Source organism: Schistocerca cancellata, unplaced genomic scaffold (genome assembly GCF_023864275.1).
Source record: "Schistocerca cancellata isolate TAMUIC-IGC-003103 unplaced genomic scaffold, iqSchCanc2.1 HiC_scaffold_1148, whole genome shotgun sequence".
In the NCBI taxonomy this organism is placed as follows: domain Eukaryota; kingdom Metazoa; phylum Arthropoda; class Insecta; order Orthoptera; family Acrididae; genus Schistocerca; species Schistocerca cancellata.
This window is the reverse complement of record NW_026047147.1, coordinates 2,580,668-2,600,273: the sequence shown is the minus strand read 5'-3', so window position 1 is coordinate 2,600,273 and position 19,606 is coordinate 2,580,668. Positions and strand designations below refer to the sequence as shown.

The 19,606-nt window shown below is 38.9% G+C and overlaps 1 non-coding gene across 1 annotated transcript; it reads left to right on the top strand.

The window, feature by feature from the left end:
* Positions 1-9,864: 9,864 nt before the first annotated feature.
* On the top strand, positions 9,865-9,939 carry Trnaa-cgc (transfer RNA alanine (anticodon CGC)). The gene has a single exon. It is a non-coding gene; the product is annotated as a tRNA-Ala (tRNA).
* Positions 9,940-19,606: the final 9,667 nt, after the last annotated feature.

Here is a 19,606-nt window from a genome sequence, read left to right as displayed (position 1 = left end):
GTAAAGGTATAGAGACCCTGTACTAGCAATGATGTTATATGGTATTATCATAATAGACCTGATTTAAATCAATCATTTCATGCTCTGTCCTGTTTAGTATTGCTATTAGTATCATGTGTGTTGGTGACTGGTTCTATTAACTGCTGCATCTAGTTCATTCAAGGCAGGGATTCATTTCTAAACTTTTAGGGGCCGTAAGGCATCCCCTTCTACCACTCCCCCCACTGGCCATGGAGAGAGACTTGTGATAAGACTTACAATGAGAAATTCTTTTTTAGAAAATACAGTTCTGAAAATTCAGGTTTTTAAACCATAATATCTTATAATCAAAAACATAACACCACAAGGTTCCACCACCTGCCGTACCAGTGTCACTTCGCTCCATAGTTCTGCTTCACACGTATTGGCACCAAGTCATACTCACGACATCATGTTTTCAAATGCTGCCAGCCACAACGTTCAAACAGTTTCTTTGTAGCTGCTCTATGAACGTGTGTTCAGTATTTATCAATAAGGCATTTAGCAGTTAATGACGATGAAGATATTCCTGATCGATCTGGGTCTAGTACAATTCAGATTTCCCACATCTTCACGAAACGTTAATTCCGTGAGCATTTTGTACCATAGCAGCTGATCGTTGCGTCGCACCTGAGTTGATAACAATGCAAGATAAAGTTAAAACGTTCCCCCTCCTCACCCTGAGTCTGCCGTAATCTTCCTTCTCTCCTCTCGTCTCCTCCCCACATGTTACACTGCCATGAGGAAAGACTATACATAATGTTCTTCAGTCAGATTTTTCATTTGAAACTTTCATGATAGTGAGTAAAAAAGAAATCAAAAGTTTTATTTATACAGGTAATAAATAAATTCCCTTCTGAATGTAAAATGTAACTAATAGTCTAAAAAATATCTATGACTTACTTTTACAATTGTAAAATAATTAAGTAGTTCCTATGTTACTAGCCAAAGAGAAAGGTCTTTACCATTTAATTAACATGAGACTCTACGTGTAAAAATTGAACTGAAAAACCACTATTGTTCCCAGAATGAGATTTCCACTCTGCGGTAGAGTGTGCGCTGATATGAAACTTCCTGGCAGATTAAAACTGTGTGCCAGACCGAGACTCGAACTCGGGACCTTTGCTTTTCGTGGGCAAGTGTTCTTTATGTTATAATAATCAGTAAATGATAAACTCATCATAGAGATGACAGATTTGTTCTTTTCCATAAGCCCATACTGTATTAACTGAGAGAAACATATTTCATGAGTAGCCGCTGCAAACTGAATATTTATTTATTAAACCACAAACAATCAAAAGGGACCTGTTATTATAAATGTTAACACATTTACTGCAATCTGACCAAAAAACGTTTTACATGTAGAATACATCTTGTAGGAAAAGCAATCAATGCATTTGGCATCGGGAGAGAATTATTACAACAATAAACATGCACTTATATTAAAATCAGCTTCACAGTGAAGTCGACCATTTCAGTCAAAGTCGCACTTATAACAATCATCCATCTTTGGCGAATATTTTACAAAAATGTCAAAGCTTCTTGAGTTCCATTATAGCTCTGTTAAAATTACTTTTTCATCTCCAATAACACACTGTGTATATAAAAAAATTAGTTTGTACATTAAACCAATATTTAAAGAATTTTACTTCAGCAGGCTGCACAAAGATATTATACTGTTTCAAGCAGCAGTTCATAACTTCAAGAATCCCACATCTCAGTAGATTTTTAGCTCGATTTGCCGTTCAACAATTAAACCTCTAATGACCAATAAACTGAATCGGTCGGATTGAGTATTGATCTGTTAACTCATTTATGATAAAATTACAAATGATTCCAAATCAAGAATATCACATTAATAATAAATTGTACCAGGCGTTAATTTTGAGATTACAGTTTTGTTCAAATGGCTCTGAGCACTATGGGATTTAACATCTGTGGTCATCAGTCCCCTAGAACTTAGAACTACTTAAACCTAACTAACCTAAGGACATCACACACATCCATGCCGGAGGCAGGATTCGAACCTGTGACCGTAGCAGTCGCGCGGTTTCGGACTGAGCGCCTAGAACCGCTAGACCACCGCGGCCGGCGACAGTTTTGTAGTTGAAATATGAATTTAATTTCCCTTCACTCATAAAATAACAAGTCCTGTCAACATGCAGTATATATCTTTGACCTAAGGGTATACAACTTTGTTTAAATATTTCCCTTTAAATTTTATTACACTTTCAACATAGCGTATTAACTTAAAATGACAAACATCTGTTATCCTGACAAAAGTCAGTGGCATATGAGGAGTCAGTTTATACAGAATATACATTGCGTATTTATTGTTAAAAAGTACCTTTTTAGGATGTATTATTAACTGAAGTCATAGTTTTAACTAAGCTCATACTCAGTGGCTCAAATAAAGGAAGAAAAAGTAAGCATTGTGAAATTATTTCAAACACAATTGATGGAGATGGATTAAGAAAAACATTTCCATAATACAGAATTATCCTCATTATACACTTTATCACTTCGTGCTTTTGACTGTGTAGCAAGTGCAGAATGATATCCCTTCACCATCCAAGATGCCCATTTTCATATCTAGCTACAGGTGGTCCCAGAAGTCTGATGCGTAATGAACTACTAACAGTGCTGATGTAGAGTGACGATCTCAGTGGTGTCATAATTAAGTTCATTGCAGAAATGCCACGTTCACACTCTGCAATCGACACTGCAATGCTGTTTATTATTGATACAAAATTTTTGAACATTGGTGGCTGTACAAGAACAGTTGGCATTTCTCCGCTTAGTACTGGTTTCAGACCCCGTTTGTACTCCCTGAAGTCCTTCATTATTTCAGAGTGCTATTAATCTTAAATCTTTCACACATTCGAAAAATCTCAATTTCTCCGTACGTGATCGATATGTTTTTAGGCCAGAATTTCAGGTGAATGGCCTTCATGTAATTCTTAACAGCATTGTAACTTTCAGATGCATTCACTGTTGATAGCAACCTGGATGACTAATTATTTGCCAAGCTGCGATAAAATTGTTTATCAGGATTCTTAGAAATAATTGTTCTTTGAGAAAGTTTAACACATTGAAAGTTCATATTTTCCAGTGCAATGTTAGCTACATTTTCATGTTGTCCCATTGCATCAACTTTCAAACACTTTTAATAAAAGTGTAATGTCGTTGTGAGCTTGAACAAGGTTAATACTTGATCTTTGAAGCTGTAGGGATAGATCGGCCAACTCTTCTAAGGCATCAGACATTATAGCTGGAGACGAAAGATGTAGATGACAATGTATTACAAAGCCCTTTGTAAGAAGACCGTTGTTTTGAGTCTCGTTTTGTGTCCTCTGATACTTCTAATAAATGACTGTACAGAGCCCTGCAATCTTTCCACACAGCTTTTACTGCCAATAAACTGGAGGCCACCCAATGAGTGTCAAACACATGATCAATTTTTAAATTTCTTGCTCCAAACCTTTAGCAGCAACTGCCAACTCACTGTTGTTTTTCGGAGAGCAGCTGAAGATATTTCTAACTTTATCCATGAATATTTTAAAGTGATTAATTCCCATGTCGTGCATGGTGAGTTGTGAACGATGATTCAAACAATGCCAGATGAATGAGTTTGGAAACATCAGCTTTGCAAGGTCAGACTTCTTTCCTAACACGACAGAAGCTCCATCGCAAGTCAAAGCGATTAAATGGTCTTTCAAAAACTCACAGCCTAGTCCTAGTGATTCTAACTGCTTTAAAAGTTCTTTCAAGATATCACATGCAGTTGTGTCATTTAGCTCAAAAAGTCTCAAAGAAATAGTCATGGCGTTTTCCCTTTTAACAATGTTCTGAAGTATACAATCAAAGCTTTTTTGTGTGAAAGAGAAGTGGCTTTATCCAAAAGAAGTGAAAATTTGGAGTCACTGTTTACTAAATTATTTATTAGATCTGATGTCATCTGGTCAGAAATATGAATCACTATATCAGATCAAGCAACATTTGAACATAGTATTCAGCCTATATCCAAACCATTTTTAATTTGGAGATCTATTTCTGTCTCAAACTCATAAAACGGTCTATTTAACTTTGCTTGCTTATAAGATGTCCAAAAACACGCTCAGTAACAACTTGTTGTCCCTTTACCTAGTGTAGATACACTTCTACAAACTTGGCCTTTTTTTAATAATTAACCACAGGTTTTTAGCTTTATAATCTGTAAATTGTTCGACAGACCGACAATCTGGCTTTTCATCATCATTCCAATTATGAATACTGTCTATAGATGTTTTGTCTGTATCCATATCCACCAACTTATAGAAATTTTCATTTTGTTACATGACATAGGAGAAGGATCATCTGATTTGTTGTTTGCATCTTCTTCTCCAGCCACAGCTAACGACATGGATTCTACATCTAAACTGTGGTTTTCATTACTCTCACTAACTTTTTGTCTTTTAGATTTAAAGAAGTCACTAATTTTTGTAGAGATATACGTAACTATTAAACTCTCGTGTCCAATCACAGTCTCACTGTGTAAATAAACACTACAAACAAATCGAAACAATGCTGTCGGTTCTGAGCAGAACAACAACTGAACTGCAAGCAATTGACCTACATAGAGTGACTGAGTAATATCGTTGAACTTGAATTCCTAAAGTGCCTGTTGGATTGTCTGTTGGCTTCTCTGTGAGGCAGCGATGGCTAACAAGGTAAACTGATTCAAATTGAAAAAGCAGTGGACACGACCTGTCTGAATTGTGGACTACAAAGACTGAATTCACAGACAGACATACAGACAGGCAATTGTAACGTGAGAACCACTTATGGGATTTACATGTTTCTTTCTTTAACTCACAGACATATTCATTTACTATCTATTGGTATATATTTCGCTACTTTAGGTAGCACAAGAAATAAGCTGTGGCTATAACTGTAAGTCAAGTCGCAAAAAAGTGGGCATCCTTCGTGCTCTCTTACAGTATGCTACATAAACTATTTGAGCAAAATCATTTGATTTTTTAATGAATTGTAGACCTCAAAAAGAACCACGAAAAGTCAGCAAGAGCATATGTTTGTCTTTCACAGTTAGTCACACTCACACTTTTTCTGCTTTGTGGGTGCTGAAACAGGTAATTTCAGAAGACAAAAATCGTCATTATTCTTCAACCTTAATCTTTTATTTAGGTACATCTTTTTGAGCTCTACAGTTTGGCACTACATAACGTGATGTAATTCTTATGGACTACGTAATGTATTTCAAGAGAGCATGCTGGCGGAAAACATTTTTACTTCATATAGCTCATGACATTTAAATGGCTGAACAGACTTTCAGAAATATATCTAAGAACCGTCCTGATTAAACCAGCTGCCAAGTAAAAAAACGGCTTTAAAATTGGAACTTTCGTTTGAGAACTATGTTGGGGCAGACAGACAGACAGACAGACAGACAGACTTATGGGTCAAACATATACATGTCCGTTCTGCATTGGGAGTTCAAATTTGCCCCCTGTGGGAGCTCCTCTCTACTGTATAGTGTCAACCATGTTCTAACAAGGGTGCGGGCAGATAAAGACAATGGTCAAGAGTGCCGTGGACAAAGGGATGTATCGGATCGAAAGACTGCCAACTTTTAGTCATGTCTGTTCCATACGCACATTTGATTTTTAGCTGTGACATAAATTGCAACATGGAATGAAATGATTTCATGAAAGCAAATTATAAAGACATTCACATTCAAACACGGCTTACATTATTTATTTCTCATAGACACACATGAGACGTTGCCTTGCTACTACATCGCTGAGGTTGTTGGCAGTTGTAAACAAAAGGCGATATGTACCAATCACAACTTTGGAATGATACTCCACTTATCTTACACACACACACACACACACACACACACACACACACACACACACACACACACACACACAACCTCCTGCCCATCACATCACGTTGGCAACCCATTGTCACGTTCACTTGTTCTGGTGCAGCGGAAAATTATAGTTACGTTTTGATTTAATACTATTTCAAATCTCCAGTGCTGTACTGTAAAAAAGGGAAAAAAGGGAGAATTAGAAGAAAGGGAGTTTCTGGGAGGTGCCAGAACGTGTTCTGACCGAAATTAAGCCCTGATTCAAGGTACATGTTGTTGTGGGGATGTGCTACTGTTTGCTATCTCATTGGCCATTTGTTTGACTTCCAAATTAGTACTACATTTATCTGCAAGGCTACGTTACTCTGTTGTAACGTGAACAGATATAAAGAAAGAGTTTTGTGTGTGTGTGTGTGTGTGTGTGTGTGTGTGTGTGTGTGTGTGTGTGTCAAGGAAAGTTAGGTTAGCCTTAGCACTGCCTTCTGCTTTATTACATTGTTTTACAAGAATTCCTAATTAGGCTGGTGACTAATTTTAATACATAACTAATATTTAATTAATAAGACTTGCTTTTGTGCTGGAGAACATCTGTTCCTCACTCAAATTTTTAGTGTTGGTTATACTCCGCTGGGGTGTTTCGGAAACGAGTCCCAGTCTGCTTGTTCTTTTCCCATTAGGTTATCTCACGGTCACAACTTTCTCAAAAATTCTTCAGAGTGGTTTAATGTAATCACTGACTGCCATTTATGGTGGTCGGTGGTACCGTTGCAAGCACTCCCTTTGGAGGAGCCCTCCTGCACCATTCCACCACATGTGGATGGCTCACTTGCTGCCCTGTGTTCTGTGACATTTGTGCGTTTGCTTCGGTATCTCAGCATTTTCAGCTCTTAAGGAGGGAGGCAGAGCTTTAGCTGGTAAAGACATTTCCAGCTGGAGTACATCACAACCAGACACACACTCTGGAGTCAGGTATTGAATTGTAAGGTGTATCCAGGAACAGATGTGCACTCAGATCACAATTCAGTTATGATAATGACTGAGCCAGAACACTGGAGGATCATCAACAATCGGCTTATCTTTGGTGCGTCCCTGGGCATGAGCATCTTTGCGTTTTCGGCTGGGGCGCGCGAGACGGCGAGAGGCAGTCGGTTTGGGGCGGCCGGTGAGACTGGCTGAGTTGTAGCTCGGGTGTAAGCACATGTGTGATGTCTGTTACGCTAGGGCTGTTTGTGAATAGTGAAACTCCTGCGGCGGTTACTGGTTGCCTGGAAGGCATATCGTATAAATTGTGCCAAGCCTCACAGTGAGAGGGGAGTCCGGAGTTGGCCTAGATGTTTGTACAAATTGAGGTGCCTGTGTGAGAAGCACGGTGTGGGGTTGTTGGTTGCTTCGTCCTTCTGGGAGCCACCGCAAGCAGATGTTCGGTCAGAATGTGTACAGTTTGTGGTGAGCATAGTGTGAACAAGTTCTCGTGGGATGTGCTCCCGGCCTGACTCTCGGCCTATGTTATTTGTGGGCGCCGACCCCTTGTCTGTTACTGCTTTCGGGTGTCCTGTAAGATTTCACAGCAAAACTGAGATTTTGGGGCATTCTGTGTTTCTGGCTCAGCCTCCGACTAGTAAGGGGAAAGATTTGGAATTCCTTAATCCTGTAGTTTAAACATATAAAAAAAAGTATTTTATTCCCGTTTGATGCCAGACAGATTCAAATTTAGTTTACCTGGTTATTGGCTTAACTCCCACTTCATGCGCTAAATCAGCTGATATTGAATTTTTTTTTTTATTGCTGTTTAATGTCAGACAGATTCAAATGTAACTTCATTTATGTATTTGAAATAAATGTGTTGGATTGACCTTAATGAAATGTGTGCAATTTAAGTAAGAGATCCAGTCCTTCATTAGTGCTTAACAGTGGTGTGTGGTCCGGGTTGTGACCCCCATGCTCGGATCAGTTCGTGAACTAAATTTTAAGAGAATTGTTATGAGAATTCAGTGTGTAAATAATAGGATACTGAAGTACACAGGAATGAAATAGGAATTTTAACTTCTTTGAGGCTCTAGATGATGCGATAATAAATGGCAATCACGTGAGTATTCACATTTGTCTGCGCAATCCATGAGACAGGAGTCATAACAGACTGCCAGAGAAACACCATCCAGGCACTACAGAAGCAACCAAGCGCCTATAAGTGCAATACCTAAACAGCTCATGAATAGAACTTATTGAAAAAATAACAACAACATGCAGAAGAATGGAAGACAAAGGTGACAATCTGTTTGAGAAAACTGAATTTGGAGTAAAGGATCGAGGGATAGTGGAAGGGATGTTCAAGAAAAATCAAGAGATCTTTATTGGATTTGCAGATCTTTACATGACATTTGAAGCATGAAACAGTGAAAGTGCATGAAATTTTTTAAAAGGTACATATAAGATATATGGAACAGCAGGTAACATAGAATATGTACAATAATCAACAAGAATTAGTATTCTGAATTAAAGATGGTTAAAGATAAGGATGCAGGTAATCTCCACAAATGTTCAGATGAACACTGAAGAAACATTGGTGGAACTGAAGAAACTTATAGCTATTTAATTAAAACTGAAGGTGAAAAGGATATCATTTATAAAATTCACTGGTGATATTTCTGTGTTCACTGAAAGTCAGACTGAATCACCAGAATTGGTGAATGTAATAAACAGTTGAATGAGTGCCAAATCAGGATTAATGAATGGAAGAAAGAGGAAAGTATTGGGGTGTGGCAGAAATAACATTGGTGGCAAAGTTAACAGAATTAAGGACCACACAGTAGACCACTTGTAGGGACTCTGGTACACGTGATGCTAATTTACACTGAGGGTCAAAGCACAGTTGTTATAAGGAGTACTGTAGCATGGAATAACAGGAGATTCCTCGCAAAACAAAGTTACTAATATCACAGATAGGCCTTAATTTGTGTTAGACATACCTGAATGTATGCTTGGAGCACAGTACTGCATAAAAATTAATCATGGATTATGGAAAAACAAGAGGGGAATCGGAGCATTGTAAATGCGGTGCTATTGATGGATGTTTAAACTAGGTGAACTCATAACAGAAGAACTATCGAACATCTCTGCAGAATAGGTGAGGATAGTGTGATATGAAGAAAACTATGACAAGTACAAGGGTCAGCAGAGTAAGTTATATTTGAAGGCATCAGGGAATAACCGCTGTGGAACTATAGGTGGTTGCTGAGGTTAAAAACTGTAGGGAAAGACAGAGATAGGAATGCATGTAATTGTGGACTCTGGGAGCTCATGGCACTGCAAATCTGCTGCTCAGACGGACACACATTGTCAACATGTCTGTGGTTACTGAGACTGGCTGTTACAGCAGACTACAGTGGGGCAACCAAGGTGGTCCACACCCTGGCAAGCTGAGGCTCTTCTGGCGTTTGCTTCTGTTTGGTGATTGCCGAGTATATTTCTTGTGACTAACAGAAACTTTATAGCAAATTACTGGGTTCTTTCTCCTCTCTCATTCCTGACAAGCACCAAAAATGGTCTCATAAATGTGTGTGTATGAGTCTGACCTCTACTAGACCATTACAATACATCTAAAGTAATAGACATTTATCTCATCTGACAGTTTACACATTCAGTGCACTCATACTCTCCCCATCACTAAATTTTTTGGGCATGACATTGTCTGAATTATTGAAACTTCCTGGCAGATGAAAACTGTGTGCCGGACTGAGACTCGAACTCGGGACCTTCGCCTTTTGTGGGCAAGTGCTCTACCAACTGAGCTACCCAAGCACGGCTCTCATTCTGGAAACCTCCCCCAGGCTGTCGCTAGGCTGTGTCTCCGCAATATCCTTTCTTTCAGGAGTGCTAGTTCTGCAAGGTTTGCAGGAGAGCTTCTGTAAAGTTTGAAGGGTAGGACCCGAGGTACTGGCAAAAGTAAAGCTGTGAGGATGGGGCTTGACTCGTGCCTGGGTAGCTCAGTTGGTAGAGCACTTGCCCACGCAAGGCAAAGGTCCCGAGTTCGAGTCTCGGTCTGGCAGACAGTTTTAATCTGCCAGGAAGTTTCATATCGGGGCACACTCCGCTGCAGAGTGAAAATCTGTCTGAATTATTGTTGGCATTGGTTTGCTGGTCTTGGTGAATAAGACACTGAACTGTTGACAATAACTATTTTTCCTACCAATCTATTCTTAACTAACCTCTCTCCCATGATACTATGATCTAGTCGTGGGGATACCACCTCTGATTGTATGTTTTGATTTTATTCCCAGTTCACTTTGCGGACCCTCATTAAATCTAGACTGAGCATTTACAATTTGCTTTTCAGTATTTATATCTTATCTACCATATAATGGTGTGTGTGTGTGTGTGTGTGTGTGTGTGTGTGTGTGTGTGTGTGTGTGTGTGTGTGTGTGTGTTTGAGGGAACTCACCGCATTTGAGAGACAGTGGCCTCATCAGGTGGAGGAGTCGTGGGCCGCGCAGCAGCAGGTGTCTGGTTAGGTGCGCTGGCAGAGGTGGCGGTGGCAGCGGTGGTGATGGCGGTTCTGGTTGTGGTTGTGGTTGTGGTGCTGGTGGTGGTGGTTCTCGGCTCTGTAACGACTGGTGCACTGTACATACAGAGAGGCAGGGTGTGAGTTGTCTGGGCGTGTCCTCATGGGGATGTGGAGGTGGCTCACTATGGCCAGCACTGCTGAGGGACCATCCACACAGGGGATAGGGCTCCAGTTAATACAAATGAATTACCAGTAAGCTAATAACAATCAGTCGTACCATCTGAGCTTTCCTTGGCAGTCGCTCAACCCCATACAACAGGTAGTTCAAATCTAAGTGCAGCCAGAAGGTACATACAACGCCAAATACTTGCACAAAACAATTACAGAATTACTGGACATGTTAGCTCAGGTGCTATCGCCATCAAAACTATCCAAACGGCCTGAATTCCACTCCACCTAAATTGTATGATGATGATGAAGTGCCATATTCCTCGACAGAGTGTAGGGGAACGACGAATGCACCCACATAATGTTACTGTCTTGCAGTTCTTCTGATCTCATTTCGATATGGGCATTTCACTCTACAAAATGATTATTACAAGACCCCACTTGAAGCAACTGATTTGTAACACTGAGTCCACAATCAGACTAATATCACGACAGTGTGAATATCGAAACCTGTTATAATTAGATGGCAGCTTGTAAACTCAAGTTTATTGCAATAAATGACTTTTTGGAAACTTAAGTTTCAACTCGAAATTAAGTGACGAACACATTTGTATTAAGACTACCATCCAGGATTCCAATTGAGCACCTATTGTCTCTGTTAACTAAGTACGAAAGATCATAAATATCATTTCAGCCACAGGTAAGCATGTGTGTGTGGGTGCATGTTGAAATGACTTGGCATTGTGTTCGATGATTCAAACCTAGCAACTAATAGGATTGTTAACTAAGTGCAATAATACATTACATATCCAAATATAGCAAAATGAGAATCTGAACTGTCGAAAAAAAGTATTTTGTTCTTTTACTGGGATCTGAATCCACCACCTCTCATTGTTTTCTAACCACAAATACATGTTAAACATCTGCTTAGTTTAGCTGCAGCAGGATGTGCCCATATATGAACTGGAAATAACCTAACGGAACATTCTGTGTAGGTTGGGAATCTATCCCCGCGTGCTGCATGCACCATCGTTGTTGTCTGCACACAAGATGATGTTGATTATTGAATTCCTTTTCGCCACTTGCTACGAGGTACATGTTTTAACTTTTCAAGCAATCATTTAAAGTTTTGTGTGACAGACTTGAAATCAACACCAGGTGTCATAGTTGACAAGACATGCAGAGGCGATAAAAATCAAAATTGCTTTTCTCCTCTGGTTTTATGTACACGACACAATGAAAATCTTTGCAGACAACCATGAATACAATGGATGCTAATAACTATGGACATATCCGTGGGAAGAATTTCTTAACACAAAAGAGCTTCATTACACCAGATGTGTACTGTTACATTCTGAGGACTCACATTAGCCTTTGATTTTACGTTTTTTGTCAGGACCAAACATTTTTGGTTTATGATGGTGAAGCCAAATAGTTCAAATGTCCATCCAACCATCCTGTTTTAAGTTTTCCTTTATTTTCTTAAACTAAGCAATGCAAATACTGTGACCATTCCTTTGAAATGGCACTATCTATTTCCTTTCTAACATTTCAGAGCTGTAGATTCTACTTTGTCTCTAATGGTCTTGCAGTCGATGGGATGTTTGACACTTAATTACTTCTTTCTTTCTTCCTAAACATTTCCTATTGAATTAAAGTGCCGCATGATGGCTAATTGGTTACATTTCATGACATTTGGCAGTAATCGATTGAGCCATACTGGTAAAACACCACATCAAAACAAACCAACTGCAAATGAAAAAATTATTTCCTGACGTAATTTCTTTGACACACTTACCACATACACGCACAAAATAATACAACAGAAAAAACACATTTCCAGAATACAAAAGGACTCACAAGCTGAAAACTTACAAATACACACTGACAACACCACACAGAAAAGAACCAGATGGTACACCATGACCTACACACATAAGCAGAGCCAAAATAAAAAAAAAATACCACACCATAACACACACACACACACACACAAATGCGTACACAAACAGATCACAGATACTTCAATAATTACACTCGAAAGTTTCGCAATAACATTCGATCTTTGGTAAAAACATTTGACAGTCTGCAACAGAAACCAAAACATTGCATTGAAACAATCTTTCAGTTCATAGTGCTGTGGAGTGTGGGAAAAAACTGCAAATTGGCATTCATAAGAAGAACAACACCAAAAATGCAATGGGAGTGTAATATGTAAGAAACTGTCCACACAACCTGTAAGTACAGTTCAAAACATTACTACTTAATAGGAAATACCAACCACCAGAACTGTTTATAGCCTATAGGCACAGTGACAAAAATGTAAATTAAATAGCTAACATATGTTCATATTCCAGGCCACAGATAACGCCTTGCAGAAAATAAACTCGAAACGCGTATGGCACTAAAATTGTGTTTTATTCAGTTGCTGTCAGATGGTCCATAAGTAAAAATTATCAATATACTATGATGCACAAAATACTTCAAGCAGCATTTTCGAAGGTTTAAACAACAATCCTTATGACCTTCAAGTGTACAATATTCAATAAGTCACTCCAAGAATATTTTATAGCTACAAATAAAAAAATTATGATTGATAAATATACTTATTCCAACCTGCATGACAACACGTCAGACAAAAGTTTATGATATTATGCATGAATCTACTTGTTTCAGTTAAATTATGGGTGGTCCTTTTAGGCTACATGCATCAATGTAGTATGCTACATGAGGAAAAATGATTGACTTTCTTACGCACTTGCACGGTATATTTTTAGACCCCCTTTTTCCACATGGAATTTATATGGAGGGATTACCTGTGCTACATAAGCTACATTTACTGAAGACAAGCCTCATCTATGCCAAGATTGACGGTGTTAATAATAACATAAGAAATTATAATAATGAATGATCTCTTCAAAAAACTATTATAGTGGATAAACATGGCTGCTTAGTAGCTTAATACCACTTCAAAGTAAAAAATAAATTCCTTCTGAAATTATAATAAAGGGAAGCCACTTCAAGAATAACAATGGATGCATTCTCAAATAACAGTCACTGCCTATGGTTGACTACCTTATATATCAAATGCATCTCTTCTTTTAGTAAAATTATAAGCCTCTATCACAATAATAAAGAACTAGAAATTAACGTTCCTTGACACAATGCCACACTACTGCAGTTATAAATGTGACAATGATCCCTGGAGAACATTCTGGAAGTTTGATTGATACTTGTCGCTGAGTTTATTTTGTACGATCTAGTGTTGGTGTAACCTAAACTCTTACAAGATCACAGCAGCTCGGGTGGGAGGAAACACTTCCTGCAGAAATTTCTGTAGCCTACAATAATGCCAGTAGTGCAGCTGACAATTATGTGATATTATTTCAGTGATTACAAAAACAACTCTAAAGTACACATTAGGTAGCTGAGGCAACTAATGACCATTGATATGGATTAACAAGGAAAAGAATGTTTTGTAAAGGCTGTAATGAACCTCCAGGGAAACGGAACGCTCATCCAGTGAGGAGTATCCTTCGTTAACGGCAAAACAGTGGCACTGCATTGAAAGTAGTTTGGTGGTCTGTTAAAATTGCTCTAGCTTCATTTGCTTAAGCTCTGTGTTCGAGTCACTGATCAGCCAAACACTTAACAAGTATTAACAGACCCTCTTTGCCTCCGGTGACTTCTGTTGAACAACATAAGGTTCCACTTTCCTTCCTAATATACAATAAAGCCGACGCTCCTTCACTACCTGCTGGAGGAGAGTCAGTGTATGTTGGGCCATGACAGAGGCAGACGTCAGGCTAGTGGAAGCTCACCATTAACCTTTCTTGCACCAGAAATTTTATTTCATCCTTGAAACAATTGTCATGTAAAGTCACAGCACACTTATTTGAACTTGCAATGTTGAAAATGTTGGTGCTGAACTGGGAATCTAACTCAGATCTCTCTTTCTGCCATTTTGAACACTTTTCGGACAATACAGTTCCATCGTTTTGTTGGGTCCCCATTCCATAGTTATCCAGGTTTCAATGAAAGGGGAAGGTCTGGTTTTAAATACTGGTTGGGTACAAATATTTTCACTGTGTGATTTCAAGTTGTAGCATTCGCACTGCAAGTAATATGTGGAAAGCAATAATGATTTTTAGCATTTGTGCATGCAACGTCAACAATAACAATTGGTGCCAATTTTGACTATGAAACAGGCAGAGAACGTTTTATCGTATCATTTCAGATTTATAAATTCCACTCCTAGTGGCTGGTGGATAAGTATTTGACAGGTGTGTAGCCAGTGGTGATAGCATATACAGGGTTAAGAGTCCCAGTCAGCACAGAACTTTTCCACGCATAATTTCTAGTACAGACATGAGCATATCTCACTGGTGGTGAAATAAACCGACATTGTGTATCTATATGTGGCTAGAAAACAACATGATATATGCTGGGTTCGAAACGCAGCAGGGGAATACTTTGTTGTATAATCATTTCAGTTTCATCATCCCTCTAGCGGTGAAAAATTTTGATACATAAAATAATAACATTTTATTGTGCTTCATTCACAATCCCTGCCCAAAACAAAACTTTATGCCACATCATATCAAGTTTGAAAAAGTGCATATGATGTTACATGTGGTTAAAATGATAGTTAAGATCTGTAGTGACCAGATTGGAGTCCTGGATCCCAGTCAATTACAAAAGCATGTAGTTTGAAGCTGAATCTTGCTTTTTGAAATGTCATTTATTGTAATTAACTTGCATTTACAAGCACTGAGGACCGCCATCTCTGGTAAAGGGCTTTCTGATATTTACATTACTGTGGTATTGGTTTTCATATGGACGATAATAGACAAAGCGCAAGAAAGTTATGTGGCTGCGTACAAACCAGGTGGAATGCAGTTCAGAAAATTTGGCTGCTTCTGAGCATGGTAACACACGCATATAAATTTGACAGGCACGACACTCGTCTGATTGTGAAACATTTCGATTGTAATTAATGTGATACTTTGATCATCAGACATCGTTCAAAGCCTGTTTTAAAAACCAGTCTTTGAAAGGTACAGGTAACTAAATGGTTGACAGCGTGTTTCAAATTGAGCTGGAGAAGGAATTCAGTACAGCGGGTAATAAGGCACAGTGAAACCCGTGATTTGACAACAGAAAGAGGCTGTGGTTGTGCAACAGTTACGTGTCATAACAGTATTACCACATTCATCTAAATTTCATTCATTAAATACGGTTGACAGGAATTTAAGTATTTTTCAAGTGAGCATCCTCACCTTGTAAGCACACATGAAACCATGGGGTAGTTAAAGCAAGCTGTGTCATTCCCCAGTGATGGAAAAACACACACTAATGTGTGTGTGTGGAGGGGGGGTGATGAGCAATGTTTGTGATTGATGATGTAAATTGTGCTGTGAACATGCTACTGAAATAAAATTAAGTTTGTCCTCCACATACAGTAGGTATGAATGGTAAATTCCGTGAGAATTTGATGTCTATCTAGAAGGGCTGGCATGGATACAAGGGGGAGTAGGATGAACATGGGATAGTGAGACATCCTCCCCAAAAAATGGGAAAACACTGTATCACTTCACTGTGTGAAGTGGACACTGTATGAAGTAAAAAATAATTCTGCTTACACGTGGTTTTATACATCTTATTTTAATTATTGTTAAAATCATAGGCTCCTGTGGTGTATAAAATTTGAGTGTGACACTATGTATAATTTTGAGAGGTTGGAGGGTGGGGGGGGGGGTCGAGTGGAATCAGTGAAAGACGCAGGCAGTTCCAGAACCAAACATTGTGTATCTGTCTGTAACTGACACCCAATAGTGTGGGAAGTATGAGGCAGTGAACTAGGTGAAGATCACGACAAGAATCTATTATACATCATGAAGAGAATTTTTAAAATGTACGCAAAGATTACTGCTAGTAAAAAGATTCCCGTTAACAAAAATTTTTTCAAACATAAGAGCTTGAGTCATTTCCCACAGCGTGCATAACGAGTTTGGAATAATATGTTTTAAATTTTTTTCAAGAATGTAAACAATTGTAATATGTTTGTTGTTTAAACAAGAATTTTGATGTTAATCTTTATTAAATAAAAGAGAAAGACACTAAATGATTTACAACACTGGCTCTATGTTCATTACAATTGGTTCAGGGAATGCACAGTGTCATCTCGAACACAAGATTTCTGATATGTCAAATAGCACATAAAATACTACATCATCATCATCATCATCATCATCATCATCATTTAAGACTGATTATGCCTTTCAGTGTTCAGTCTGGAGCATAGCCCCCCTTATACAGTTCCTCCAGGATCCCCTATTCAGTGCTAACATTGGTGCCTCTTCTGATGTTAAACCTATTACTTCAAAATCATTCTTAACTGAATCCAGGTACCTTCTCCTCAGTCTGCCCTGACTCCTCCTACCCTCTACTGCTGAATCCATGAGTCTCTTGGGTAACCTTGCTTCTCCCATGCGTGTAACATGACCCCACCATCTAAGCCTGTTCGCCTTGACTGCTACATCTATAGAGTTCATTCCCAGTTTTTCTTTGATTTCCTCATTGTGGACACCCTCCTGCCATTGTTCCCATCTACTAGTACCTGCAATCATCCTAGCTACTTTCATATCCGTAACCTCAACCTTGTTGATAAGGTAACCTGAATCCACCCAGCTTTCGCTCCCATACAACAAAGTTGGTTGAAAGATTGAACGGTGCACAGATAACTTAATCTTGGTACTGACTTCCTTCTTGCAGAAGGGAGTAGATCGTAGCTGAGCGCTCACTGCATTAGCTTTGCTACACCTCGCTTCCAGTTCTTTCACTATGTTGCCATCCTGTGAGAGTATGCATCGTAAGTACTTGAATCCGTCCACATGTTCTAACTTTGTTCCTCCTATTTGGCACTCAATCCGTTTATATTTCTTTCCCACTGACATTACTTTCGTTTTGGAGATGCTAATCTTCATACCATAGTCCTTACATTTCTGATCTAGCTCTGAAATATTACTTTGCAAACTTTCAATCGAATCTGCCATCACAACTAAGTCATCCACATATGCAAGACTGCTTATTTTGTGTTCACATATCTTAATCTCACCCAGCCAGTCTATTGTTTTCAACATATGATCCATAAATAATAAGAACAACAGTGGAGACAGGTTGCAGCCTTGTCTTACCCCTGAAACTACTCTGAACCATGAACTCAACTTACCGTCAACTCTAACTGCTGCCTGACTATCCATGTAAAGAACTTTAATTGCTTGCAAAAGTTTGCCTCCTATTCCATAATCTTGTAGAACAGACAATAACTTCCTCCTAGGAACCCGGTCATATGCCTTTTCTAGATCTATAAAGCATAGATACAATTCCCTGTTCCACTCATAACACTTCTCCATTATTTGACGTAAGCTAAAGATCTGGTCCTGACAACCTCTAAGAGGCCTAAACCCACACTGATTTTCATCCAATTGGTCCTCAACTAATACTCACACTTTCCTTTCAACAATACCTGAGAAGATTTTACCCACAAAGCTGATTAAAGAGATACCTCTGTAGTTGTTACAATCTTTTCTGTTTCCATGTTTAAAGATTGGTGTGATTACTGCTTTTGTCCAGTCTGATGGAACCTGTCCCGACTCCCAGGCCATTTCAATTATCCTGTGTAGCCATTTAAGACCTGACATTCCACTGTATTTGATGATTTCCGACTTAATTTCATCCACCCCAGCCGCTTTATTGCACTGCAATCTATTGACCATTTTCTCCACTTCCTCAAATGTGATCCTATTTCCATCATCATTCCTATCCCATTCTACCTCGAAATCTGAAACATTACTGATCGCATTTTCACCTACATTGAGCAACTCTTCAAAATATTCCCTCCATCTGCCCAAGGCATCCACAGGATTCACCAGCAGTTTTCCTGACCTGTCCAAAATACTTGTCATTTCCTTCTTACCTCCCTTTCGAAGACTGCTAATTACACTCCAGAATGGTTTTCCAGCAGCTTGACCCATAGTCTCCAACCTGTTTCCAAAGTCTTCCCAAGATTTCTTCTTGGATGCTGCAATTATCTGTTTGGCTTTGTTTCTTTCTTCAACATAACTTTCTCTGTCTACCAGGGTTCTAGTATGTAGCCATTTTTGATACGCCTTCTTTTTGCTTTTACAGGCTGCCTTGACTGTATCAATCCACCAAGCTGTTTGCTTCATCCTACTTTTACACACTACTGTTCCAAGACATTCTTTAGCCACTTCTAGTACTGTGTCCCTGTACCTTGTCCATTCCTTTTCCAATGACTGTAATTGACTACATTCAACTAACTGGTACCTTTCTGAGATCACTGTTATGTACTTGTGCCTGATTTCCTTATCCTGAAGTATCTCCACTCTTATCCTCCTACATATGGACCTGACCTCCTGCACTTTTGGCCTCACAATCCCAATTTCACTGCAGATTAAATAATGATCAGTGTCATCAAAGAATTCCCTGAATACACGTGTGTCCCTCACAGCCTTCCTGAATTCCTGATCTGTTATTATATAGTCAATGACAGATCTGGTTCCCCTGCCTTCCCAAGTATACCGGTGAATGTTCTTATGTTTAAAAAAGGAGTTTGTGATTACTAAGCCCATACTGGCACAGAAATCCAAGAGTTGTTTCCCGTTCCTGTTGGCCTCCATATCCTCTCCAAATTTACCTATAACCTTTTCATACCCTTCTGTTCGATTTCCAATCCTGGCGTTAGAATCACCCATGAGCAGAACACTGAAATACTACATAAGTATTAACATCTAAATGAAAAATAAATGATCACTTATCAGTGTTAGTGGCTATTAGACTTGTATGAACATATGTAACTGTAAGATGGTGCAGAAAAATGGTAACTCTGGTCGCACAGCCACTTTAAGCGTCACAGACTATTAGAGGTGGAACAGCAACAATGGATGGGATAGATAATGTCCTAAGGTGTGCCACAGGAGAATGGAGGCCTGTAGTGTTCACTGGGTGGCTATAGTAAAGCC